Genomic DNA, 25,521 nt, shown 5'->3' with positions numbered 1-25,521 from the left:
ATAACAGTCTTATCGGTGATTTCAGAATGCCTTCAATGAATTGATAGGAGGAACTATTGAGAACAGACAGGAGGGGCTCAAAATCAAGATGCTCAAAATCCTCAAGTGCTAATAAAGCAAAACCCTGGCAAATCAATGAGCCCAAGCCATCCACAGGCAAATCCCTATGTACTAAGTAACTTCTTAAAGAAAACTTGTTACATTTATTAGGTTCTTTTATAAAAATCAACTTTACTGAAGTATAACCTACATATAATAAAATGGATACATTTCAAGTAAGCAGTTGGTTTTTGGTTTTTGTTTTGACAAACACATATACCCAGGCAACCATTCCCCCAGGTCAAGATACAGGCATTTCCATAAGCCCAGAGAGTTCTCTTGTATCCTTTACTGGTGAACCCCTGGTCCTACTTCCTTCACCCACCCTTCACCAGGGCAACCACTGTTCCATTTGTTTCCCCCCATAGATTAGTTTTGACTGTTCTAGGATTTCATATAAGTGGAATTATACAATATACACTTTTTGTGGCAGCTTTTCCAGCAAAATACTTAGAAGACTCATGCCTGTCCTTGCATGTATTCACAGTTTATTCCTTTTATTACTGAGTTGGAGTCCTGCACGTGAGTGTGCAGCAAGTTGCTTATAAATTCCCTAGTTGATGGGTGTTTGGGTTTGCGTTACTTCCAGTTTTGGATTTTTATGAATAAAGCTGTTATGAACATCCATGTACCAGTCTTTTTGCCAACACAAATTTCTCCTCGGTAAATACCTAGGTGGAAAATTGCTGGGTCATATGCTGTAGATGTTTAACTTCACAGGAAAATGCCCAACTTATCCTGAGTAATAGAAATCATCAATAGGTTCACTCTTAAAGCACTTATTAGAGAGATTTTAAAAATAAAAGAGGAAACCAGAGTAGGGAATGCCAAAAACGGCATCCAAAAGCACATTCAACTGCTTTACTCAGGGAGCTGGCAGGGTCCTCTCAGGACAGCTCTACTGTCCACCTCCCCCCGTGTGCCCACTTCACCCCAGGAAAATGGCCGCCTTTGTCCCACCTTCAGTGGACATGTTGTCCCTCCTCAGTTTCCTTCCTCTCCTCACTCTGTCTTCAGGGGCAGTTTCGACTGGCCTGTTGCCGGCAGGCTCTCCTTGCTTTTCTAGGAGAGTCAGGACTTGGAAGGACCATCAGACCCAGGGGACGTGAACCCAGCTCACCCAGGAGCTTCCACCCTGCTCCACTGCTGCGGCAGCATCAGGCCATGGAGCCCCTCATTGGTGGAAGGCTTATGGAGGGGGTATCCCCCCTTTCTCCCCCTTGAGAGGGGCTAGGCAAAGCTCTCAGTGGGGACTCCAGTACTTCCCTCTGCCCGACAGGAACCAGTGTGGGCCACCCTTCAGCCAGGCCTGCCCACAACCTAGCACGTGTCTTCAGAACACAGGTGATCCCAGCAACCACTGTGCCCAGCTAGGCCAGGAAATGGCTCATTTAATGTCATGTTACATAAACAGCATCCGAACTACAAAATCCTATATGTTAACAACCACATGCCTATTCTTTTTTTTTTTCTCTTTTTTTTTTTGCAGTACGCGGGCCTCTCACTGTTGTGGCCTCTCCCGTTGCGGAGCACAGGCTCCAGACACGCAGGCTCAGTGGCCACGGCTCACGGGCCCAGCTGCTCTGCGGCATGAGGGATCTTCCCGGACCGGGTCACGAACCCACGTCCCCTGCATTGGCAGGCAGACTCTCAACCACTGCGCCACCAGGGAAGCCCACATGCCTATTCTCATTATTTCAGAAGCGTTCATTCTTTTATACAAGATAACTTCCCAAGACACCAAACTGAATTTTGATAAATGTAGGTTTTCAATACATTCACTGACTTATATTTTTCACATAGGCTTTATTTTGTTTTCTGAGAGATAATAAACTCCCCTTAAAATCCTTCCAGAATTCTCATCACCTTCAGTAAGGAAGAAGGAGGAGAAAAGGACAGGGGGGTGTGGCTTGTAATTCCTCGAAGGCAGGGAATCTCAGAGCTTTGAAGCTTGAGGAGGCAGGAAGCTCAGGGATGAAAGAGATCAAACTGCAGGTTCAAGGGGAACGAGGAGCCCTCAGAACGCGAAGAAGCTTCTCAGAGCTGCTGGCCCTGAGGCCTCACCCTGGCCTCGTGCTGGGATCAGGAACCCCTTTCCCATCCCCCCTTCCCTTCTCCTACTCCTGCCCCAATTCTGCTCCAAAAGCAGCTGCTTCCACGAGATGGCCACCTCCTGAGCTTGTAACAACCACCTGAACAGCAGACTCTCCCGGCTTCACTGAAACCATTCTTTCTTGCCTTAGAAAGTGACCAGAAATGCAGTAAAGGTGCCTTAAAATTCCCTTATCACTGAAACGAGCAGATCGCAGAATTGCCTATCTGCAGTTTTCATCTTATTCACTGAGTTTTTTAAAGGGGAGCCAAATATATCCAGAGAAAACCACAATTTGAAAAGATACATGCACCCCCAATGTTCACTGCAGCACCATTCACGATAGCCAAGACATGGAAGCAGCCTAAGTGTCCATCGACAGAGGAATGGACAAAAGATGTGGTGTATATAGATACACATACAATGGAATACTACACAGCCATAAAAAAGAACAAAATAATGCCATTTGCAGCAACATGGATGGACCTAGAGATTATCACACTAAGTGAAGTAAGTCAGACAAAGACAAATATATGATATCACTTATATGTGGAATCTAAAAAGGACACAAATGAATTTATTTACAAAACAGAAACAGACTCACAGACATAGAAAACAAACTTACAGTTACCAAAGGAGGGGGGGGAAGAAGGATAAATTAGGAGTTTGGGCTTAAAATATACACACTACTATATATAAAACAGATAACCAACAAGGACCTACTGTATAGCACAGGGAAATAATACTCAATATCTTGTAATAACCTATAAGGGAAGAGAATGTAAAAAAAGAATATATATATTTATATATATGTATAACTGAAGCACTTTGCTGTACACCTGAAACTAACACAACATTGTAAATCAACTATATTTCAATAAAAATTTGAAAATAAAATTAAAATAAAGTGGAGCCAAGTGAGGGAAGAGGGCCCACATTTACTTGCTGGGACTTCCCTTGGGCTGTTCGTCTGGAAAGCAAAATAAAGGCTGAAGGGGGCCCACTGATTTCCTCTCACTCAGAGAATTCTGCCCGAGTTAGGCTTGGCCGACTAGCGCATGATCTGTAAAGACGAAAGTCCTTCTCTTCCTCGGGAGGGCCACAAAGATGCAGTTACTAGCAGCAGGCCAGCCACGCACAGCACAGATGAGGCTTCCCCAGCAGGGCCACCGCCAAATGCTCTTCTGCTCCGGCAGAAAGCCAGGCCCAGACTCTCCATCGCCACCCTCCGTGGGTTTTATCTGGGTGACCGCGCAGGGGGCGAGGAGGGCTGGATTCTAGGTGACTCGTAGAGACTCCCTATGAGAAACGCTCAGTGAGCCCCCCATAGGGTCCTCTAGGAAGACAGTTGGAAGGACTTCCCAGGTCATTCAGTCCAACGGCTGCTTTTACAGAGGAAAACTCAGAGCCCTCAAGGGATTCAGTCCACGGGAACAGGACACCTTGACTCTCCTCCCCAGCTTCCTTTCCCTCTCCCAGTCTCTCCGCCACAGAGGAGGAGGGCCTCCCTCCACCTCGCTGCTCAGATACAGGTCTGGGAATCGTCTTGGTGCTGGTTACGTCCTGTTTCCCACCAGATCTACCCTCCGCCCTCCCTACTCTGCTCTCTGCCCACGGGCTGACCTGGAAGGACCACATCAATGGGCAACCTCTGTGGTCTGGTTAGCAGCCAATGGGGCAGCCCCACAGGAGATCACAGGAGCGGGGAGGGAGGGGAAAGAGGTCAGTGGATTCATTCCTCGGCTCTCTGCCTGCGAGGGAGAAATTCAGAACACTGGCCTGGCTTGACCTTCCACTGAAGGTCACTGCTCCCTTCAAGGCAGCCCTCTCCTTCAGGGTTCCAGTAACATCCCCCCTCTCCTTGCCCCTCAGGCCTCCACAGTAACAGCTCCATGCTATCAGCCCAGCACCACCACTGTCGTTCCTCCACAGCCCTGCCTTTGTAGATGGTCCCTCCTGAATCGTCTCCCATGAGATGGCTATATCCTGTTCCCACCCTGAATGGGACAAGCATTGATTCCTGCTGTTGCTTCCCCCACCACGTCCCCGTCTACCCTTATCACAGCCCCAGCCTCTTTAGCCTGGACAGCTGCAAGAGCCTCCTGACCACGCTCCCAGCTTTCCTCCTGGCCCCTTCTCGTCTGCTCTCCCCAGGAGCATACTGAGTTATCCCGTGAAATGTAAATCAAACCGCGTCATGCACCTGCAAATCTTGCAATGGTTTCCACTGCCCCCCCCCCCACCAGTAAAATCAAAGCTCTTCCCCTGACTTCTGAGGGCACACCAGACCCGAACTGCTCTCTGCAGCCTCCTCCTGGGTCCTGAGCAGCCATGCAGCCTCCTCTCCTTCCTCCTGCCCCCAGGCGCTTCCCTGCACTGAGACTTCACATGTGCTGTTCCCTCTGCCCATCATTTGTCTCCTCTCGTGGAAGAGGTCTTCCTTAGCAGGGCACACCCTACATTTTATTCCCCATCCCTGAGCTGTGCTCACGTCCTTCCAGCACTTAACAAATCTGTGATTATGTAATTTTTCGTTTACTTTTAAAATGACTATCTCCCCTCCCTAGCTCCCACCCATGAGAGTTCCACATGGGTGGGAGCTAGGTCTGCTTTTCAGACCCCCTCCCTCACCCACAGTGGGTACTCCAGGCACATTTGCCAGATGAACAAGTCAGTGTATGTTCCAATAACGGGAAGGATTGTCCTTTAATCTGAGATTTGTGCCCTTACTTTGTTGAGAGGTTGTTAATATTGTCCTTTCCTTCATGAAATGACTGTAAAAATAAATGACAGTTATCAAAAATTTTAAACGGCAACCTTATACAGTTCTCCAAAATATTGTTGAAATTTTATGAGTCTATGACATCCCAGATTAAGCAATATTTCAAGGGTCACAGTGCTGGGCCCTAGAGAGGTGACCTGGGTGATGGAGTCTGAAGTCAGACTCAGGGTCTGAGTTCAAGTCCCCACTCTGTGGCTTGGTAGCCGTAAAACTCTGAGCAAGTTACTTCACCTCTCTGCGCCTCCATTTCCTTACCTGTAAAACAGGGATACTAATAGGATCTACTTCAGAGGATTTTTGTGAGAAATAAATGAATTAATACTTGTGAAGTTCTTAGAACAGTGCCTGGCACTGTTCCATAAATGTTGGACAACAAATTTGTTGAGCAAAAATGCTCAGCAAATGTTAGTGCTACCATCATCATCATCATTATTACCAAACCCAGCTCTTCTAAATCCCCCACCAGGGCTCTTTTCTCTTTAAAATGTTATCTCCCAACATTCTCTCTTCAAATGTTTATCTGACCACCCCTGAATGTCAAGCCAAAATTCAGCACTTGGAAAACTATCCTAGTCCAGCCAACCAGATTTTCTGGATAGCTAAGCACCAACCTAGATCACATGTGCTTCTAACATATGTTACTTCTTTCCTGCTTCTTAACTAATTTTGATGAAATGAGCATCATTATGGGAATGCACGGTGCTGTGGACCCCAGAAACCCCACAAGAAAAACTCCATAGGTCTGAGGCTCTGCAGCCCAGGCGGAGGCTCTACTCCGTCCCCTCAAAGCACTCAACACCCTGAGCTCCGCTCTCCTTGTCTGCAGAGTGGGAAGGTCATAGGCACTGAGAGGTCACTGTGGTCCTAACGAGTCATGTGCACACACCGCAGGCTCCTAAAACACTCCTTTTCTTTCTTATTTTTTGGTTAATAATACTATAATTCGCCCAGGAGAACGCCTTACCGTAGATCTCCGGGCAGAATTCTCTCTTCCTCAAGATATGCTAAACACCCAAGCCCCTGCCTAGAAGAGAGTGGGGTTAACGCCTCGGGGGAACCGACCCCTCACAATCTGTACAGAGGGAATTCCTTCCTGGTGGTGTTCATGTGGCCGACAGAGCAAGTCACCCGCAGGCTGCTCCTGAAGCAGGACAGGCTTTTGAAGCTGTGATATTTCTGAATTTGGCCTTGGACAAAGATACCATATTTCCTCATAGCCATTCACACCCTGACTCAAGCAATTTTAACTGAATTCTATTTCCTTTCAACCCAAGGCCATTTGAAGATGCAAAAACCATATCTGTGAATGAATTCTAGCATTTGATTTGCAGAGTCAATTCTACTGAATTCCATGCTTTATCCCAGGTATATTTCAAGTTTCTGAGGCTCAGAACCATTTTCCCCACCCTCAACAATATCACACACCCACCTCCCAAATACACAAACGTATATGGGTTATACAGCCAACAGCTCATGTTAAAGGGGACCCGTATTAAATAATATTGTTACATAGATATTAATAAGGCTAAGATAAAAGATGAGAAAATAGAAGAGAGTCTTTGTATCTTTTTAATGTTGTTCGTTATGTAGAAATTGGGAATCAAATCAATGAATTTTCTGACTACAGAGTCAACAAAATGATCTGAATTCTAAACAAATCCTGGAGTATACTGACAAATAAATAGCATAGAGAAAAGATGAAAGCATAAACTAAGGACAGGAAGTGAAACCGGATTCAGAAATATTATTTTTGCATTTGAGATTAAAAGAAATATACATACATCTATAATTCTACAACTCCCACAAAGCCTAATTTCATTTGTAAAATACACCAGGGAACCCTGGCAAGTTTCTGTGGAATCATGCAACTAGGTGTGTCTTTTAATTATGCACATCTAGCAATCCACAATCCACAAATATGAATTAAGCATCACCAATTAGTTAGCACTGTGGAGGATTTAGGTCTCTACCCCCCACGGAGTAAGCAATTATGCGAAACTTTACCCTACAACACATGAAAACCAGGGCCCCAGCTACCAATTTTAAGGACATTCTATTCTGCAGGGGTTCATCTTCATTCTCTCCAAAAGTGTATCAAGGTCCTGCTGTGTTTCAATGAAACCAAACAGCTGAGGCTCTGAAAGACACCATTCCAGAAGAAAAAGGGATGAGATTATCTCTGAATAATCACTCTATTAACATGAATCTGAACTGTGATATTTGGTCACTTTGTTTTAGTTTACAACCACCTTTGCAAGTGATAAGATTTAAATTGATTGATGGGGAGAGGGTGGGAAAGGAAAACAACACACACACAATAAACACACACACACACACACCCATGACGCACACACACCCATAACACGCACACACATCACAGGATCCAAATTCAACAAGCAGAGGTGAATGCAGAACTGGTCTAAGCTGAATGTATGCACAAAAGACTCCCTTCCTTCCTTCCTTCCTTCCTTCCTTGCTCTCTTCCTCCCTTCCTTCCTTCCTGTCTTACCTTTTTTATTCCATCAACAAGGCCAGGTGACAGTGGGAACACCTCATATTCACCCTGCTTCAAGTAACAAGGGGAAAGATTGTGAGAGAACACAAGTGATGTGAGCTTCCAAGGTCCAGTCCAGTCGTTCCTGTATCAGCGCCAGTCCCATTTCAAAGTTTTACTTCCTAGGTCATCCGAAATTTGTAATTCATCCATAACACAGACCCCTAACTACTTCTTGAGCCATTCCTGGAAAGCCAGAGATGAAAAAGGCCCAGCCTCTGTGTGTTCTCAAGTCCCCATGGGATGGGCAGCCCAGTGGGAGAAAAAGCATTCTGGGATCACTGTGGGATTGCAGTTGGCTTGCATGCTCTGTTCCATGTGCCTGAAGTTTTCTAAGGGATTCCTCCCCTTCACCAGTTACCCCTCCATGAAGAGCTGCCTCTCCTAACTAGACAGGTGCAGCATTCACCACAGGAAGCCTAGGCATCCCTTCCCATCGACAGGGCAGGTCTCAAGTAAGATCCTCGAGCCCTGCAAGGCTTGTTTCTCCCCGTGGATCACACAAAACACAGTCCCCAAGCCTCCATCGTGTCTGTAACCTTGGGGCTTCTTGCTTCCTACAAACTTCTCTTCCTCTCTTCCTGAAAATACCATGGGTTTCTCAACTGAAGTATATTAAAACGAATTCCATTTTAACATATTCTGGAGCCCTTCACAGCGTGCCTTAAATTAAGCAGGAACACTCCGGTCTCCAGATGACAGCCTCTCAGGCAAACCTCCCTTGGTTCCCAGGACTCCAGCAAACAGCCCCCTCTCGGTCTCCCCAGCCCACGGCTCCCTGTCCAACAACTCTGGTTTCCCCCACTTGGAAAAGTACATCTGACAGGTTCTACATCCTTCAGACCAAGGGTGTAAAATCCTTCACCTCCATGTGAAACCTCTACTTTTGTTTCCTTTTCTGACTTGTATTTGAAGAACATCTGGGCCTTTTATTCAGCTTTTAGAAAAATTAGGGAAGGTCACAGCCCGAGTAGTTACTTGGTAAAGGTAAAAGGTAAAATTAACTACAATAGCAGACTCTCACATAGCCCTGATTATGTGCCTGGTAGAGTTCCAAGTGCTTTACCTATACTAACCACTAAATCTCACCACAGTCCTATAAGGCAGTCTTATTTCTTACCCCCATTTTACAGGTAATGGAAGTGAGACCCAAAGAAGTTGCGTGAAATTAACCTGCCTAGAGTCATCCAATTAATAATTGGCAGAGCAGGGATTTGAACCTTTGTCATCCATCTCAGCGGTGCTGCTCACCAGGAAGGGAACGCTGTTGGCATGACAACAAAGGTACTTCCGTGCCCCCTTAAATGCAGCATTAACTCCATGAACACCCGCAAGCCCTGTAGATAAGCTACCTTGGTGTCACCTTCAGGAAGAGCAGGGTTTGCCTGGGTGAGGAGAAGGAAGAAGAGAGGAGACTTCTGCCCTTGAAAGATTCTATTTTAATTCTTTAAAAAAACCACCGAACAGACCCAGCCCTGGATTTCAAGATCAGTTTTCAAGGTCTCCAGGCATGAGGCAGTCATCTGAAAAGGGAAGCATGACAGGAGTCTGACCTCTGCGTGGCCTCCTTGTTCTCAAGGTGCTGCTTTCAGATCCGAAAGCGAACAGGAAAGCCGAGGAGCCAAGATCTCCCTAATCTCGGATCAGGTATCAATACCATTAGGCATTGGAAGCTTGTGACAGCAGGAGATGTCACGCTCTCAAGTGCTAACACGGCAGCATTTATCTACGTTTACTGATAAGCTATCTAAGACATAAAAGGTCAATTAACTATTTCTAGAAGTTCTACATAGACTCAGAAACTTGCTTGTTATCCTAGCCTAACTTCCTAGAAACACTGAATCACAACATCACGCAATGCAAGTCCCTCAAACCCAAGTCCCTTTGGAGGAAGGAGCTGGCTGCAGTAAAGGCCCTGACAGGTAGAGGGCAATCGTTAAGATGGTGATGACAATGATGATGACGGAGAAGACGGCGGCAGCCATGATCACGAGAGCAAGCATTGGTGGCACATCTCATATGGGTCAGGCACTGTGCTGAGGACTCTTCCTGCACTGTCTTAATCTTCACAGGAACCATGAGAGGCAGATACCAGCACAACACCCATTTTAAGGACGAGGAATTCGATGAGAGAGGCCAAGTATCTGGGTCAAGGTGTCATGATTGTGGTCACGATATGAACCGGGGCCAATCTGACTCTCCAATTTCACATTCTTATCTAATGCTTGACTGTCTCTTCCTATAAGGAAACCTTAGCATAGAAAGTTCTGGAAACAGGGTATGCTGATTACTCACATTTTCTGGTAAATATACGTGCAATCAGTTCTAAATAGTCATTTGAAAAATGTTCCACAATGTTCATGGTCCTCTTTCCTGTCTTAGTAAGTGTAGTACACTAAATATAAATCTACTTGTACTTTATTAATAGATACGTTCAGGGCTATCTCTTAGCTATTTGCCATGACAATTAGGTCTGATTGTAGAGTAGTTCAGATATAGGCACAAGAATTAGACACAGCCCAGTATATATATATGTATGTGTGTGTGTATATGTGCGTATATATATATATATATATATAAATAAAATATATAGAGCAACAAGCTGACCTGCTGTGACAGAGACAAACAAAATGGCGGCCCCGAACGGGAGCCTCTGGGTCAGGGTCCAACGGGGGCTGTCGCCGCCGCTGCTGCTGCTGACCATGGCCCTGACTGGAGGCTCAGGGACCACTCTGGCTGAAGCGTTTGACTCGGTTTTGGGTGATACGGCGTCTTGTCACCGGGCCTGCCAGTTGACCTACCCCCTGCACACCTACTCCCAGGAAGAGGAGTTGTACACATGTCAGAGAGGTTGCAAGCTGTTTTCAATTTGTCAATTTGTGGATGATGGAATTGATTTAAATCGGACCAAATTGGAATGTGAATCTGCGTGTACAGAAGCATATTCCCGATCTGATGAGCAATATGTTTGCCACCCTGGGTGCCAGAATCAGCCGCCATTTGCTGAATTGAGACAAGAACAACTCATGTCCCTGATGCCAAAAATGCATCTAGTGTTCCCTCTAACTCTGGTAAGGTCATTCTGGAGTGATATGATGGACCGTTCACAGAGCTTCTTAACCTCTTCGTGGACTTTTTATCTTCAAGCTGCTGACGGGAAAATAGTCATATTCCAGTCTAAGCCAGAAATCCAGTATGCACCACAGTTGGAGCAGGAACCTACAAATTTGAAAGAACCATCGCTAAGCAAAATGTCCTATCTGCAAATGAGAAGTTCACAAGCACACAGGAACTATCCTGAAGATGGAGAAAGTGATGGCTTTTTAACATGTCTCTCCTAACTCCGGGTGGATTTTAACTATGACTCTTGTCCTCTCCATGACGGTATTGCTCTGGATTTGTTGTGCAACTGTTGCTACTGCTGTGGAGCAGTATGTTCCCTCTGAGAAGCTGCGTATCTATGGTGACTTGGAATTTGTGAGTGAACGAAAGCTAAACAGATATCCAGCTTCTTCTCTTGTGGTTGTTAGATCTAAAGGTGAAGATCATGAAGAAGCAGGGCCTCTACCTGCAAAAGTGAATCTTGCTCATTCAGAAATTTAAGCTTTGTTTTTTTTTTTTAAAGAAAAGTGTATACACATCTAAATGTCCATTCCTCATAGTGCTTTTTAAAATTTCATTGGCTATAGGGCTTAAAAATCACTATTAAAATCACTATTAAATGCAAACAAAGTTACCCAAATCTGTGAAGACTGTATTTGCTGTAACTTTACCTGTAATTTTTTTCTAGTAATGTAAGAGATGGACATTTGGGATTGTATTTTTATTTTACTAATATCTGTAGCTTTTTTTTTTTTTTTTTTTTTTTGCAGTACGCGAGCCCCTCATTGCTGTGGCCTCTCCCGTTGTGGAGCACAGGCTCCGGATGCGCAGGCTCAGCGGCCACGGCTCACGGGCCCAGCCGCTCCGCGGCACGTGGGATCCTCCCGGACCGGGGCACGAACCCGCGTCCCCTGCATCGGCAGGCGGGCTCTCAACCACTGCGCCACCAGGGAAGCCCTGTAGCTGTTTTAATTACTATTTGCATTGTTTTTGTTTGTTTCCTTTCTTAGCCAAATTCTATGAGCTGATCATTGTTCTTCCCCACCTCCTACCATGTCAATCACCTTAGTAATAAGTTGAATACTCAGTAGGATATGATGCTCTTGCTTAGAAGTGACCCACAACCTGTAATTTGAAATTTAGTAGAAAGTGTCCTTTAACACACTGCATTTTCAGTTGTATTGAACTGAAATCATTAAAATTTTATTTGAATAATTATGTACTGAAATTTGAGTTAATATACTCCTGATTTTCCAGGTCTTCCCTTTCACCCCTACCCAACCCAGAAAATAATTAGAAAATGTTCTATGTCTACTTATTGCTATATGATGATCAGGAAGCAAATTAAAGCGAAAATGATTCTCACACAAAAAAATAATAATAAAATTAAATATATACACACGGTCCCTGACTTACAATGGTTCGACTTATGATTTTTTGACTTTACAATGGTGCAAAAGCAACATGCATTCAGTAGGAACCATACGTCAAATTTTGAATTTTGATCTTTTCCCAGAGTTAGCGATATGCTGTCTTTTCCTCTCCTGATGCTGGGCAGTGGCAGCAGCCACAGCTCCCACTCAGCCATGCGATCACAAGGGTAAAAAAGCGATACACTGACAACCGTTCTGTACCCAGACAACCATTCTATTTTTCACTTTCGGTACAGTATTCAATCAATTACATGAGATATTCACCACTTTAGTATAAAGTAGACTATATATTAGATGATTTTGCCCAACTGTAGACTAAGGTGAGGGTTCTGAGCACATTTAAGGTAGGCTAGGCTAAGCTATGATGTTCAGTAGGTTAGGTGTATTAAATATATTTTCAGCTTACAATATTTTCACTTTATGATGGGTTTATCAGGATGAAAGCCCATTGTGAGTCAAGAAAGCTCTGTATACTAGTAGATGTAATATATATTTTAAACATTTTTTCATATATTTATATTATATTTTTTATAATTTATATTACATCTTATTTTTATAATGTATATTATATATTTTTTTATAACTTATATCTTATTTTTTTAATATACCACTTTCAGAGCATCCCCAAGGCATGCTCTGAAAGTGGCATGTTCACAAATAAGATCTAAGAAAATTAATTTCACTATTTGCCTTTTTCTTATAAAAGTTCAGTCCAAATTATTTTGGTTGATAACTGCAGTGTACTGTATCAATGACTGCCCACACACGGCGTGTCTACAGCATGAGGAGTGCTGAGAAACAGGAAGAGGAGCACATGAAAACTTAAAAACAACAAAACCCAGCGTAAAAACGAAAATGACCAGCCCCCTAATTCTAAGGAAAGACCAGTTTCTCATAAGGGGCAGTCAATGTATTTTTATCTGTGGCTTTAATGTTTTTGCAGACACATTAAATCATAAAAATCCAAGAAACCATATCTCACCCCCAAACCGCATAATATATTTTAAGGAATGTGTCCCTTTTCTAAGAAACTGCTTGATTCGCAGGAAGTGGCAAAGTGGCAGGTGTGTTCCCAGGATCAAAGAAACCAAATAAACGTTCCACTGGGCAAACCTGTTTCTCTCCGATAAACAGCTGCCTGCTGCCTTACAGGGGGAAAAGGAACCACAGGACTGTCTGCATGATTCCCTGGCACTTCTGTTTTTCTGCTTAAATTGAAAAGGAAGATGGCAGTCTACACCTATGCAGATACTGCCATGCAGCCAGGCTAATCCCAGGCCCTGCGTGGGCTGGGGGTTTCAAAGTCACAGCTCTGGACGGGGGCCTCACGGGTCTTCTGTGCTTTAGGTAGGCATGGAAGAGGATGGCTAAACTAGGAGTTGCAGGAGAAGCAGATTTCACTTGGAAAAGAGATCATTATGCAATTAGCTGTATTACACAATAGCTAGGCTCAGGAGGAGTGCGGGTGGAAGGTGGGAAAGAGTGTCCATCTTTACTTGCTCCAAGGCAGCCCGTTCCTTCCCTCTCGCACCACTCACCATGCTGTAAATAACCACCTGCCTGTCTGTATCCCCAGGAAGTCAAAGACTATCCACCCTGGGCGCATAAAGAGCACCCAATACGTGATCATTCTTGTTGCTACAGTGTGTCCTCAAGAAATATCTGCTGAATGACTGAAATAGGGGCAGGAATCAAAGAACATAACTTTCTATTTGGAAAGTGTCTTGCTAAATGCTTGTCATTGGATAAGATTCACTATATTGCAGCTCTGGTCTGTTGTGTTGTAAGCAGGGTTAAATAAATAAAGGCAAATTTTTAAAAAATACCAAAGAGGAGCAGAGCTGAACTGACTTGCTGGAAGTTTCAGATTAAAATAAAGGACTGTCTAGGAGAAGAGAGCCAGCTGGCTGCTTAGAGAACACGGAGTTTAAAGCAAAGTCGTAATGGAGATGGTCTGAGGGAGACCATCCAAGGGGTCCCCTAGCCACACAGACAATGGTGGGGACGGTGTTCAGACTACCTAGGAGCTCTGAGGACTCTCAGAGACAGACTGGCTAGGATGGGGCCAGAAGGGAGTTGCTGGGTCAAGCTGGGCCAGCCACTTAGTCATCCTGCCAGTAAAAATCCTCCAGGAATATTGTGCCCTGCAGAGAAGGAGCTGTTGTGAAAATGACCTAGGCAGACAATCTGACTGCAGCGCTGTAGGCAGGGCTGTGTCCTTCCCCTTGGCTAAGAGGTCTCTCATGCTCCCTTCTCCCAAGCAGCCAAAGAATAAGAAAGGATAGACAACCAACGTTCATGACCTCCTGCTATGGACCACTTCCTTCTCCCATGAAATGCCTATGAGGTTGGTAGTATCATTTACATTACACAGAACTCAGCTGAGAACTGTAACGCACCTACAATCACACAACTGGCAAGTAGCAGAACCAGAACTTTTCGTTTTGGCCAGGATTGAAAGAGAACCTCTTGCCCCACAGGATGCAGTCTGCCCTCCCAGCCTCAGAGGAGGTCTGAAGGGGCAGAGAATTTGACAGCAAGATGCTGCTGGCACAGCCTGCTCCTCTGAGAGCTTGGCAGGCCTGTCCTGACCTCTGTCCCAGAGCCACCTCCATCTGGAGACATAATTTTATTGGAGTCTCAGCTTGATCTGCTGACGTTCAGCTCACCTGCCTGCTTCTAGCTAGATCTCTCCCGACACTTCTGTTAACCCAGCTCCAAATAAAGCAAGAGTCCCCAGACCAATGTTCCTCAAAGGGTGGTCTCTGGGATGTTTGTGTAAGTGGCAGACTCCAGGCCCCAACCCAGACCCACAGAGTCATAATCTCTGGAAGAGGGACCCAGGAACCTGCAGTTTTAACAAGTTCCCTGCATGATCCTCATGCCAGCTAAGGTGGGAGAGAGACTGTCCCCGGGGTCCCAGGGCAGCAGGGCCTCCCAAACTCCCCCATGAACACCTTCCATTCATCCCTCAACTCCAAAATTGCAATAGTACATACTTAAGATAAAAAATTGGGGGATTTTTTTTAATTAAAAAATTTTTTTAGTTTTTATTTTACATTGGAGTATAGTTGATTAGCAATATTGTGTTAGTTTCAGGTGTACAGCAAAGTGATTCAGTTATACATATACATGTATCTATTGTTTTTCAAGTTATTTTCCCATCTAGGTTATTTTAATTTTAAATTTTTTAAAAAATTAAGTGACCTATTATTTTACCACGTAGAGAGAAGCACTGTTAACATTTTGGATTAATTCCTTCCGGTATTTTTCTACGTATATAGACACAGATACGGTTCTCCTGTGAACAGCATGACACCGGACCGTTTAGAGGCCTGCTTCTCTTGCTCAGCTGAGCACAAACACATGCAACTTTGCCACTTAGAAGGATACACGGGCATCACTGCAGGCCATCGATGTACAATTCTCCATGGCTGCTGCTGACCACCACAGGATGACAGGCAAGTCGTGCTGATGCAGGAGGATGGGGAATTGGAACCAGGACGCCAAGGCATTGAAAATTTGCGTTTCTGCTGACACTACCCATCTCCCCAACCTCAGAAGGCTACCACCTGGAGGTGGGTCAATTCCAACACGCTCAAATTTTTTTAATCCTAAACGGTTAGCAGTGGAAGAAATTTTAGAGGTCATCCAGACCAGTCTCCTCACCTGTAAAAGAGGAACCAGAGTCAAGACAAACCTAGCCTCTGCCGGAGTCTCATGGTGTCTCCTCACCACACCCAGGGTCCCCCAGATGTCTGCCAGGCTTGACAGAGGGCAGCAGCCACCTAGGGCAGGCCCAGGTGGGGATCAGGGCCTCAGGACACGCCTTTCAAATTTCCAGGGTCTCTCAATATTATCACCACAGCTCTTGACCCAGCAACCAATCTTCAGATCCCAGGGTATCTGTGTGGCTGTGGAACTTTGTTGAGGAGTGTCCTGGTCACAGCTATTGAATTCCAAAGGCATTAGGTCCCCACACTCTCGGCTGAACTGCCCTTGTACAAAGGAGGCTCTGAACCAGCTGAGAACCACAGTCCAGTCTCATGCTGCTTAAGAATCTTCTCCAGCCTTAACGTGATAATTCAGGCACAGTGCCCCTGAATCACAGTGCACGGCACAGTCATGAGCAGCAAGACTTGGCTGAAGAAAAATTACCAAATTCTGCCCACTCAAAAAATACCTTGAGGGCTTCCCTGGTGGCGCAGTGGTTGAGAGTCCGCCTGTCAATGAAGGGGACGTGGGTTCGTGCCCCGGGCCGGGAAGATCCCACATGCCGTGGAGCGGCTGGGCCCGTGGGCCATGGCCGCTGGGCCTGCACGTCCGGAGCCTGTGCTCCGCAGCGGGAGAGACCACAACAGTGAGAGGCCCGCGTACCGCAAAAAAAAAAAAAATACCTGAGTGTTCCCACTCACGTGAGCTTGGTTTCAGCTTTTGGCTCTCTACCCCCATTTCTGGTTGGAGTGAAGGCTCCCCTAGAACTGCTCAGCAATCTGGGGGATACTGTGAATTCAAAGAAGGCCACTGGACTTGAAGCAGATGGCTAGCAAACATTACTCCTGTCCTTTCCGTTTTAATTAATTCATTCACTCATCCATTCATTCATCCGTTTATTCACTCATCCATTCATTCATCCATTTATTCACTCATTCATTCTTCCACACTGAGCATCTCTTCCCCAGGCACAATGTTAATGGTTTTCAAATACAACTTTTTATTTTTTTTAATTTTTTTTTTTTTCGGTACGCGGGCCTCTCACTGTTGTGACCTCTCCCGTTGCGGAGCACAGGCTCCGGACGCGCAGGCTCAGCGGCCACGGCTCACGGGCCCAGCCGCTCCACGGCATGTGGGATCTTCCCGGACGGGGGCACGAACCCGTGTCCCCTGCATCGGCAGGCGGACTCTCAACCACTGCGCCACCAGGGAAGCCCTCAAATACAACTTTTTAAGGCTCATGATGATTCTATGAGATGGGTCTCATTCTTCCCATTTTAAAGGTGAAAACTGCGACTCAGCGCGATGAACAGTTGCAGATTTACTGGGAGGCAAATGAAGAAAGCTTCGGGCGTCTCTTACATGGGCCTCTTTCAAGGACCTAGCAATGTGTTTGCAGAATCGTATAACTGGTTTTCGAAATTTACAAAATTAAGGTATTTTAGCTGCAATTCGTTAGGAGCACTCTTTCCACTCTGATGTCTCCTCCTCCTGTTGCATTTCCCTTCATGTCAAGTGGTGTTAAGGCAGCTTCAGGCATTGGGCGATCCAGCTGAGGGGAGCTGGATTTGGGGATAAATTTAGTTTGGGTGTAGTGGGATTGAGCACTGTGGTTCACAGACACTTTAATGCAGGGGCAGGTTATTGCTAGCTGCCTCTGTAGCTGTCCCCACGGCTTCCAGGAATCTGCCTACCGCCTACCGGGCCCACTCACTGTCGCGGAGACTCAAAGGTGCACCATCTGGTACCTGAGATACGTGCAAAGTGGAGGGAAAAATGAAAATTGAAATATACAGAGCCAGAAGCTAGTCGGTGGACATTTCTTCCAGTCATCAGACAGGTGGAATTGTAGGAGGAGAAATTAATTCTCACTCAATGATGCTTACTCCAAAAGGGAAGTTTTCTCCTGTCAGAAATATATTTGATAACACAGCAAACACAGCTAGAAACATGCCAAACACTTTTCCCCTTTTTCATGCGAACTATGCAAAACGAATTTTATCAAATTTTATGCACTGTAGGACCCAAACCCGTAGCCGTACAACAAAAAGTGGATGTCTGTGTATGAAGTCACGTTTTGTGACTGTCAGTAATAAAAAACAATTTTATCAACCATGCTAGAAGAAAATTAAATGACCTTTTCAGCCTCCCTTTAGAAAAATTATGAACTCATTATCACATGAAGAGGTGATCAAAGAGTTTCCAGCCAAAATATGTTAAGCAAAAAAAAAGTATTATAGAGGTTTGATAGACAAATAACTAATAAAAATACTCTTTTTCTGGACTTTGTAAAGATACATATCAGGTTTTTAAAACTTATGTTGGATGTGATTTCTTTTCCCATTTTAAGGAAATTTTCACTATCATATCTAATTTTGTATTTGTAATTTTATGTTCTTTCTCTTAAGGAGAGTCCCCAGATTACTTAAGCTTCAAGCCCTGTGAATTCTCGATCCATCCCTGGAGGTGAAATATGTACCCCAGCCAGGAAGTAGCAGATGCTGGACTGGAAGACTTGGTACCCTGAGTATGTGATTTCCTGCACCTCAACCCATGTGGACCCAGTCACCGGGTGGCCTGGGCTGGAGTGGAGAAGGGTGGGGGAGGGTGATAAATTAACCACAGGCTCTATTACCACACACAATATTAAGTTTCTACCTCACCTGGGTAGGCAGGCAAGAGCAAGAGGCATTTTGAGGACCTGAGCGTGCAACCTGACAAAACTTGACTCTTAGAACCAAGTACCCAGATTAAGGATAAATAACCCCAAATCATCACCCAGCATCACTGAACCTGATTGGATTCTTCCAGGTGCTTTATTCCCTAGATCTGCACTAAAATGGCAGCCACTAGCCACATGTGGCTCTTTAAGTTTAATTATAATGAAATAGAATCAAAAGTCTACTCAGTTGCATTAGCTACACTTCAAGTACTCAAGAGCCTCACGTGACTAGTGGGGACTACATTGGACAGTGCAGAGATGGACCGTTTCCATCACCTCCATAAGTTCTACTGTTCACTCAACTGATTTAAAGCTTCATTACCAAGACACATCTAAGCTCTCCTTCTCAAGCAGAGGGCATATTCAGGTGAGTGTGACAGACATGTGAGGAGAAGGGAAGGTCTGTCCAGAAAGAAAAGCAACGTGGAGCTCCTTGTTTGCAGAGAAGGGTCAAGGGAGAGCCAGAGAGGAGAGAGAACCTGGGCCAGCCGAGGTGTGGAGCCTTAGAGACAGGAAGGGCATCATCAGACACACAACCAGGAAAATAACTCAGATCACACCCAAGAACGAGTGAGAAGCAGAAATTATTAGTAGCTCTGGAATCAAGATTATTTTTCTCTTTACACACACACACTTTTTAGAGTGTACTTTGCACTGGGAGTCTTTACTGGGGGCTCAGTTACAGCTTTGCGTGGCTGGAACATCTACAAGCGTGAACTGCAGAGTTCAGGCATGACATCATCCTCTTCCTCAGGCCTCCCCCTCCACTGCCACCCCCCGCAAAGAGCTACTGCCAACTCTGGTCCTCGGCAGAGATCTGAGGGGCGGCACCCCTTTCTCCTGAGGCTGAAGGGACCCCTTGCTTCAACTCTTCTGCTGGAACTGACTCAGGGAATAAATCCTACACCCAACCTCCCGTATTCTGAGATTAAAGGACAGCTGGGGGCCTCCACCTCCTCTCATGGGCTTCCAGGGGCACATCTGCAGTGAATTCTAGAGCAAGAAGGCCTGGCAGAGTGAGGGACCCACATTTCTCCACCATGTCAGGGTGTGGGGATGGAGACAGTGAGAAGTCCTGGGGAGGATGTTGGGGACAAACTGTGCCCTCCCAAGCGGTTCTAGGATGGAGCTCCCAGTAGGTAGGATGGACTCGTTACTATGGTGATGCTGCTGAAGCAATGGCTCCCCACACCTGGGGCAAGGCCGTAGCGTTTACTTGACAGTCATCAACCCATCTCTTCCTCATAATATTGCTCAGCCATTCAACTCTCAACAAACAACGCTTAAGAGATAGCTTGCATAGTGGGCTCAAATCCTGGCTCTGCCAGGTGCTAGCTGTGTGCCATTGGGCATGTTACTCATCCACTCCGTGCCTCAGTTTCCTTGTCTATGAAATGGGAGTAATAACAGCAGTACCTACCTCATGGGCTGATGTGTGGATTAAATAAATTTATACAGGTAAAGTACACAGAACTAAGCCTGGAGTGTGACAAGCACCCCCGAAGCGTCTGCTGCCGTGTTCCACGCACTGGCACCATGAAGACAACTAAACACAGTACCTGCCCTCAAGGAACTTACAGCCTAAGAGAAGGATGAACAAGTGCTAGAGGGACAAGGGTGCTCGGGGTACAAAGGAGGGACCCCGAAGCCAGAACAGGCCTGATTCCTGGGCAAAGTGACAACTCCGTTAAGTGTTGAAGAGCTACGGGACAGCCACTGTTACAGGCCCTTTTTATATGGTTTCTCATTGAATCCTTGGCCCATTTTACAAACAGGGAGCCTGAGGTTCAGAGAGGTTAAGGCGCTTCCCCACTGTCGCCCAGCTGGTAAGTGGTGGACCCAGGATTCAAGTCCACGTGTATCTGATTCTAGAATCCTGACTCCAAGTCTGGGCAACGTGCAGGCCGGCCAGGCAGCCGCCTAGAGGACAGTTCTCTAAGGGGCTCTACAGCAGTGTGGGGGGAATGAGAAATGCAGCGCCAGTTAACACTGGTCTTTGCAAAATAAAACGTCAACAGACCCTGCATGGGCCCATGAAGCTAGTGCCTGCACCTGGAAATAAACAGTCCACTCAGGCAGAGTGGACTCCTGCTTCTGGCTATGTAATTACTGGATAATCGGTAAGGAAGAGGTCTGAATCATTAGCCAGCCTGGAGGGCCTACCTGTTTCCCCACAGCCGTGTTCTTACCAGGTGGGAGACCTGAGAGGAACACGCAAGCTGGAAACGTGGGCTCACACGCACGCTTTCTTCACCCAGAGGCTCCGGGCTCCCTAGACTGCACACCACTTGGTCTCACAGAAGCATTTAGCCAGAAGACGGGCCCCAGCTTTAGACCCAACCTGGTCCTTTTCCAGGAAACTTGCCTGGTGTCTGATTTATGTGTCCCAACTTCAACCCTGGGCTAACAGGGACAAGAATTCCAGCAAAGGTGCAGGATCACAGAGAAAACCAAGGAAGCAGCAGACAGGCCACACACTAAAAGCCCCAGCTGTATCTCCCAACCCTGAGTTTCACATTTATTCCTACTCACAAAAGAGAGTTTGCATCCAAGCAGAGGTATTAAGAGTTTTAATTAAACTTCATCAAAACACAAAACTCAGTTCCCTTAACTGTGCTTCCCAACCCCCAAACGGTGGCATCAGGGGGAGAGGAGCAATGATGGTGGGTATGACCATGCCGAGTGCCTAGCTCTGCCCTCTCTTGCTCTGGGTACCCATTCCACTCGGGTGCCCTGGACCGGGAGGTCCTGCAGGCTGTCATGGGTGTGTCCCCAGCACAGTGTCCAGCTGGCACTCAGGAAATCTTACTTGGCAGTTGGACGAATGAGTCTCCCTCCAGGTAAGGAGGGAAGCTCTTGCTCACAGAACCCTCCAGAAGTCCTGGATAATTCCTCTCCCTGTTCTGAGCACCCCTGTGGGCTGGTTTAGCACACAAGCTCACTCAAGAGGCAGCCCTCCAGAGAAGATCAGGGGTTAACTGTGCCCACTGAGGAGCCATCTTCCACAACCCCCCCCCCCGCCATGGTGACGTCTTCCCGCATCCTGATGTTTTAGCTTGTAAAAAGCAAGGCCTTCCGATGGGAAAAGAGAAGGAGTCAAACTCACAAGAAACAAGTGTCAGCGACAGATTTTCATGGGAATGGCACCTCCAGACCTATCAGCGCTTGAGAACTGCCTGTTTCCCAACCACAATTCAACACAAGGGCAAATATCATCCTTCCGTTCAACAGGGGTAGAGCAGGTTGGGAAGAAAGCTTGCATCCAAACGAGGGGCGAGGGCTTCCCTGGTGGCGCAGCGGTTGAGAGTCCGCCTGCCGATGCAGGGGACATGGGTTCGTGCCCCGGTCTGGGAAGATCCCACATGCCGCAGAGCGCCTGGGCCCGTGAGCCATGGCCGCTGAGCCTGCGCGTCTGGAGCCTGTGCTCCGCGACGGGAGAGGCCACAACAGTGAGAGGCCCGTGTACAGCAAAAAAAAAAAAAAAAAAAAAACGAGGGGTGAGGGACTTGCCCGGTGGTCCAGTGGTTAAGACTCTGCACTTCCACTGCAGGGGGTGCAGGTTCAATCCCTGGTTGGGGAACTAAGATCTCACATGCCGCGAGACGTGGCCAAAATAAATAAAACGAGGGGTAAGCAAGATCTGGACCAGAATGAAAAATGCTGGACACCCAAGCTGTCAATACTGATGTATAAGCGTCAACCTACAATAACAAATATTTGAATAGGACCCAGCGTAGTTCTCTTTAAGTGGCCCAAACACTAGAGCTTTACTTTAAAAAAAAAAAAAAAAATCTATCTATTCCCCCTCTGCCCTCCAGCTCCCCAGCCTCCCCCCCTGCTCCAAGAGCCACACATGCTGCTAACTCTGAGAGTTTTCTAAGAAGCTGGTCAGAGACCCTGAGTGGCTGGTCAACAACGTAGTTCTTTACAAATGAGGCTTAGAGAGCAGAACTGGCAGCTGGGTGCCAAGAACGCATCAGCCCCGCTCACATCCCACATCTGCCCTGACGCTCTGAACCACAGCCCATCTCTGCCACACGTTAAAGTTTGTGAAACTGAAAGAGAGCACAGAGAAGGGTAGAAGGTGCGGAAAACGACTCAGAAATAAGTAAATGAGAACAGGAACTGAATGAGGCGGCATCAGGATGCGGCAACGAGGAATGTCAGTTCCCCTCTTGTCCGCTGACCCCTTCCGCTCTGGGACCCTTCACACTGACACCAATTAAACCCACCAGCTGTGCTTCCAAAGAACGCCTGCCCGGGTCGGTCTGGCTGCACAGACACTGGCGCTGACAGCCGCAGAGAGCAGCTCAAACCAGCCACACGGCTCGGCCTGCCCTGTGGTCTGGTGAAAACACGCCTAGCCAAGGGAAGAAAAGAAAACGTCTCAAAAACATGCCTGAGAAGCTGCTGGCCTGGGCCTGGATGCAGGGGCTTCTCTGCTGCAGTGTATGTAGATACCAGCCACCAGGGTCCCAGCCTTCTCTGGCCATGGGTCTCTAAAGAAAAAAGGTGATAACTGGGAATTGGGCTTTTAACCTTGGAACTGAGAAATCAGCCTGCTGCTCCCTCCAGGGTGTTAGACCCTCTCACCCAGTTCTTCTCAGCCAGGAGTGATTTTGCTCCCCACCCCAGGGGACATTTGGCAATATGTGGAGACATTTCTGGTTGTCACAACTGGGGATGGGCTCTTGCTACTGGCATTTAGTGGGCAAAGGCCAGAGATGCTGCTAGATACCCTACGATACACAGGCCAGCCCCCAAAACGAAGGACTATCTGGTCAAAAACAACAGTGCCGAGGCTAAGAAACCCTGCTCTAGAGCCAGAGAGCACAGGGTTTGAATTCCAACTCCACTACTTACGAGCTCAGGGGTCTTGGACAAGTTACTTCGCTTCTCAGAGCTCCAGGTACCGTTTATATAATTAATAGATCTTATGTAGCAGTTTCTAAGTGCCGGGCACTATTCAAAGCACTTTACACATATGAACTCATTTAATCTTCCTAACCACCCCATGCCACAGTACTATCCTTTACCCCCATTTTACAGATGAGGAGACTGAGGCCCAAGATTACCCAGCTCGTAAGTGGAAGAATCAGGATTCGCACCCAGCAATGTGGAAACACGGCCTGCACTCTCACGTTACTCCATTCTTAGCTTGCCTTAGAGATTAGAGCTCACGTTTACTATCTAATTTAGTTCCTGATGCAAGGGCATGCAGCGAATGGGGCTTCTCAGCCCTCCTTCAGCATTTAGCCCATATTGTTTGCACTGTCTTGAACAATGACACCAAGGATCACGCCACTTGCTTTTTCTCTTTCCCTTCCAGCATCTAAAAATGGCAAACATTCAAACATTCCCATTCCCCAAACGCCAGCTACACCAAGATGTTTATTCAAAAGTGCACAACGAGCTCTAGCCAGGCTGGCATTAACACTCTCCAGTACAATGTTCCCAAACATCGTGCTCATTGAGGATGAGGACTGCAAGGTCATTGAGAACCACGTCCTGGACCTGACATTGCTCTCTGCGGCCCCCTTATTCCTCTGCATGTTGGTTGGAAGGTCCCAAGTGTGTCTATTTGAAAACAAATTGTCAGATGCCGTCTATATTTAACAAACAAGCAATCCTCCCTAAGCAATCTGAAAAGCACGCTCTCGGGAGCACGCTCTGAGGGCACCCAGGCCAGTCACTTTGCAGATGCAGAAACTAAGCTTGCACCAGCAAGTCAGGACAAAAAGAAAAGCCCAGAACAAGTCTGAGTGTGCTCAGATCTGGAAGCACAGCAAGTGAGTGATTAGCCAAGCTGAACATTGGACAAGGGGATACTTTTACGAAAGGACAGACAGTTTCAACCCATTCATGTGGGAAAGAAGCACAGTGTCCCCCTCTAGGCCCCTCCCTTGCAGGCTCTTCTGTCTCCAGCTCTAAGCCAGGGAAAGGATGCTCCTGGGACTCTGACTCTTTCTCCTCCACACCCCAGTTTCCTCCCATCTTCTCTTACTCTCCCCACACACATTCCACATCTGGTCCAAACCTTCATTCTACCCCCTTTTATTAGCATAGTTCCCACACTATTCAGATCTGTAGGGTCCAATGGTTATACTGAATATTTCAAATGACCTAACTTTTTTTTTTTTTGCGGTACGCAGGCCTCTCACTGTTGTGGCCTCTCCCGTCGTGGAGCACAGGCTCCGGACGCGCAGGCCCAGCGGCCATGGCTCATGGGAGGATCACGTGGGATCCTCCCGGACCGGGGCACGAACCCGTGTCCCCTGCATCGGCAGGCGGACTCTCAACCACTGCGCCACCAGGGAAGCCCCAAATGACTCAACTTTTACCTGTGATGAAGATGCTCAGGTGAACCAAAAGCAGGGCTGGACTGTCGGCACCCCCAGTGTGCTAGTGCAGGCCAGCTCAGGCCAATCAGCAGTGCTGACTGGCAGAAAGGCACATCTCTGATTAAATTTAAAAATATATTTTTTAATGACAAAGATTTTGACTGGTTTAGAGGTGTAATTGGATAAGAATCTTTCGATCCGGGATATAGAAATGGAGAGAATAACAAAGTGGTTCTTGGTGGTTTACAAACTGGGCTAAGGGATGCTATCCTTTCCCACTGACAAATGACTCTGTCCTGGGATTCTGAAGGTGCCAGCCAGTTCGAGCGTGGCAGCTGATCCCCCCACCTCTCCGGGGCCCCATGAGCAGCCAGTGGCCCCAAGGCAAGGCCATTCCAGCTAATGGTAAGGGGGGAGTGGAAGTCAAGGCTGAGGAGGTCCTGGGCATAGAGAGTCAGACGGCAGGACAGGGCATGGCTGTGACCATCCTCCAGTGACACTGCAGGTGACTGATAAACATGTATTTGTCTTAGATTAGGAGAATGAGAACATGGTAGACAGAGAAATGGAAATGCTGGGGGCAAGGAAAAAGCTTAAAGATAGACTGGGTTTGGACAAAGTGAGAAGGACAAAAAAGTAGAACCTTTCTCACTGTAGCAGATCCTCAGAAAACTGCCCCCAA

The 25,521-nt window shown here is 46.7% G+C and overlaps 1 pseudogene across 1 annotated transcript; it reads left to right on the top strand.

Annotated features, from left to right (window-relative positions):
• Nucleotides 1-10,157: 10,157 nt before the first annotated feature.
• Nucleotides 10,158-11,142, top strand: LOC309957535 (transmembrane protein 59-like; annotated as a pseudogene). The gene is made up of 2 exons: nt 10,158-10,368; nt 10,546-11,142. The product of its transcript is annotated as a transmembrane protein 59-like (transcript).
• Nucleotides 11,143-25,521: the final 14,379 nt, after the last annotated feature.

The sequence above is a fragment of the Leucopleurus acutus genome (genome assembly GCF_964270905.1).
Source record: "Leucopleurus acutus genome assembly, chromosome: 2".
Lineage (NCBI taxonomy): Eukaryota > Metazoa > Chordata > Mammalia > Artiodactyla > Delphinidae > Leucopleurus > Leucopleurus acutus.
Note: the sequence above shows the minus strand (reverse complement) of the source record. Positions and strands in the feature narration are given on the sequence as shown.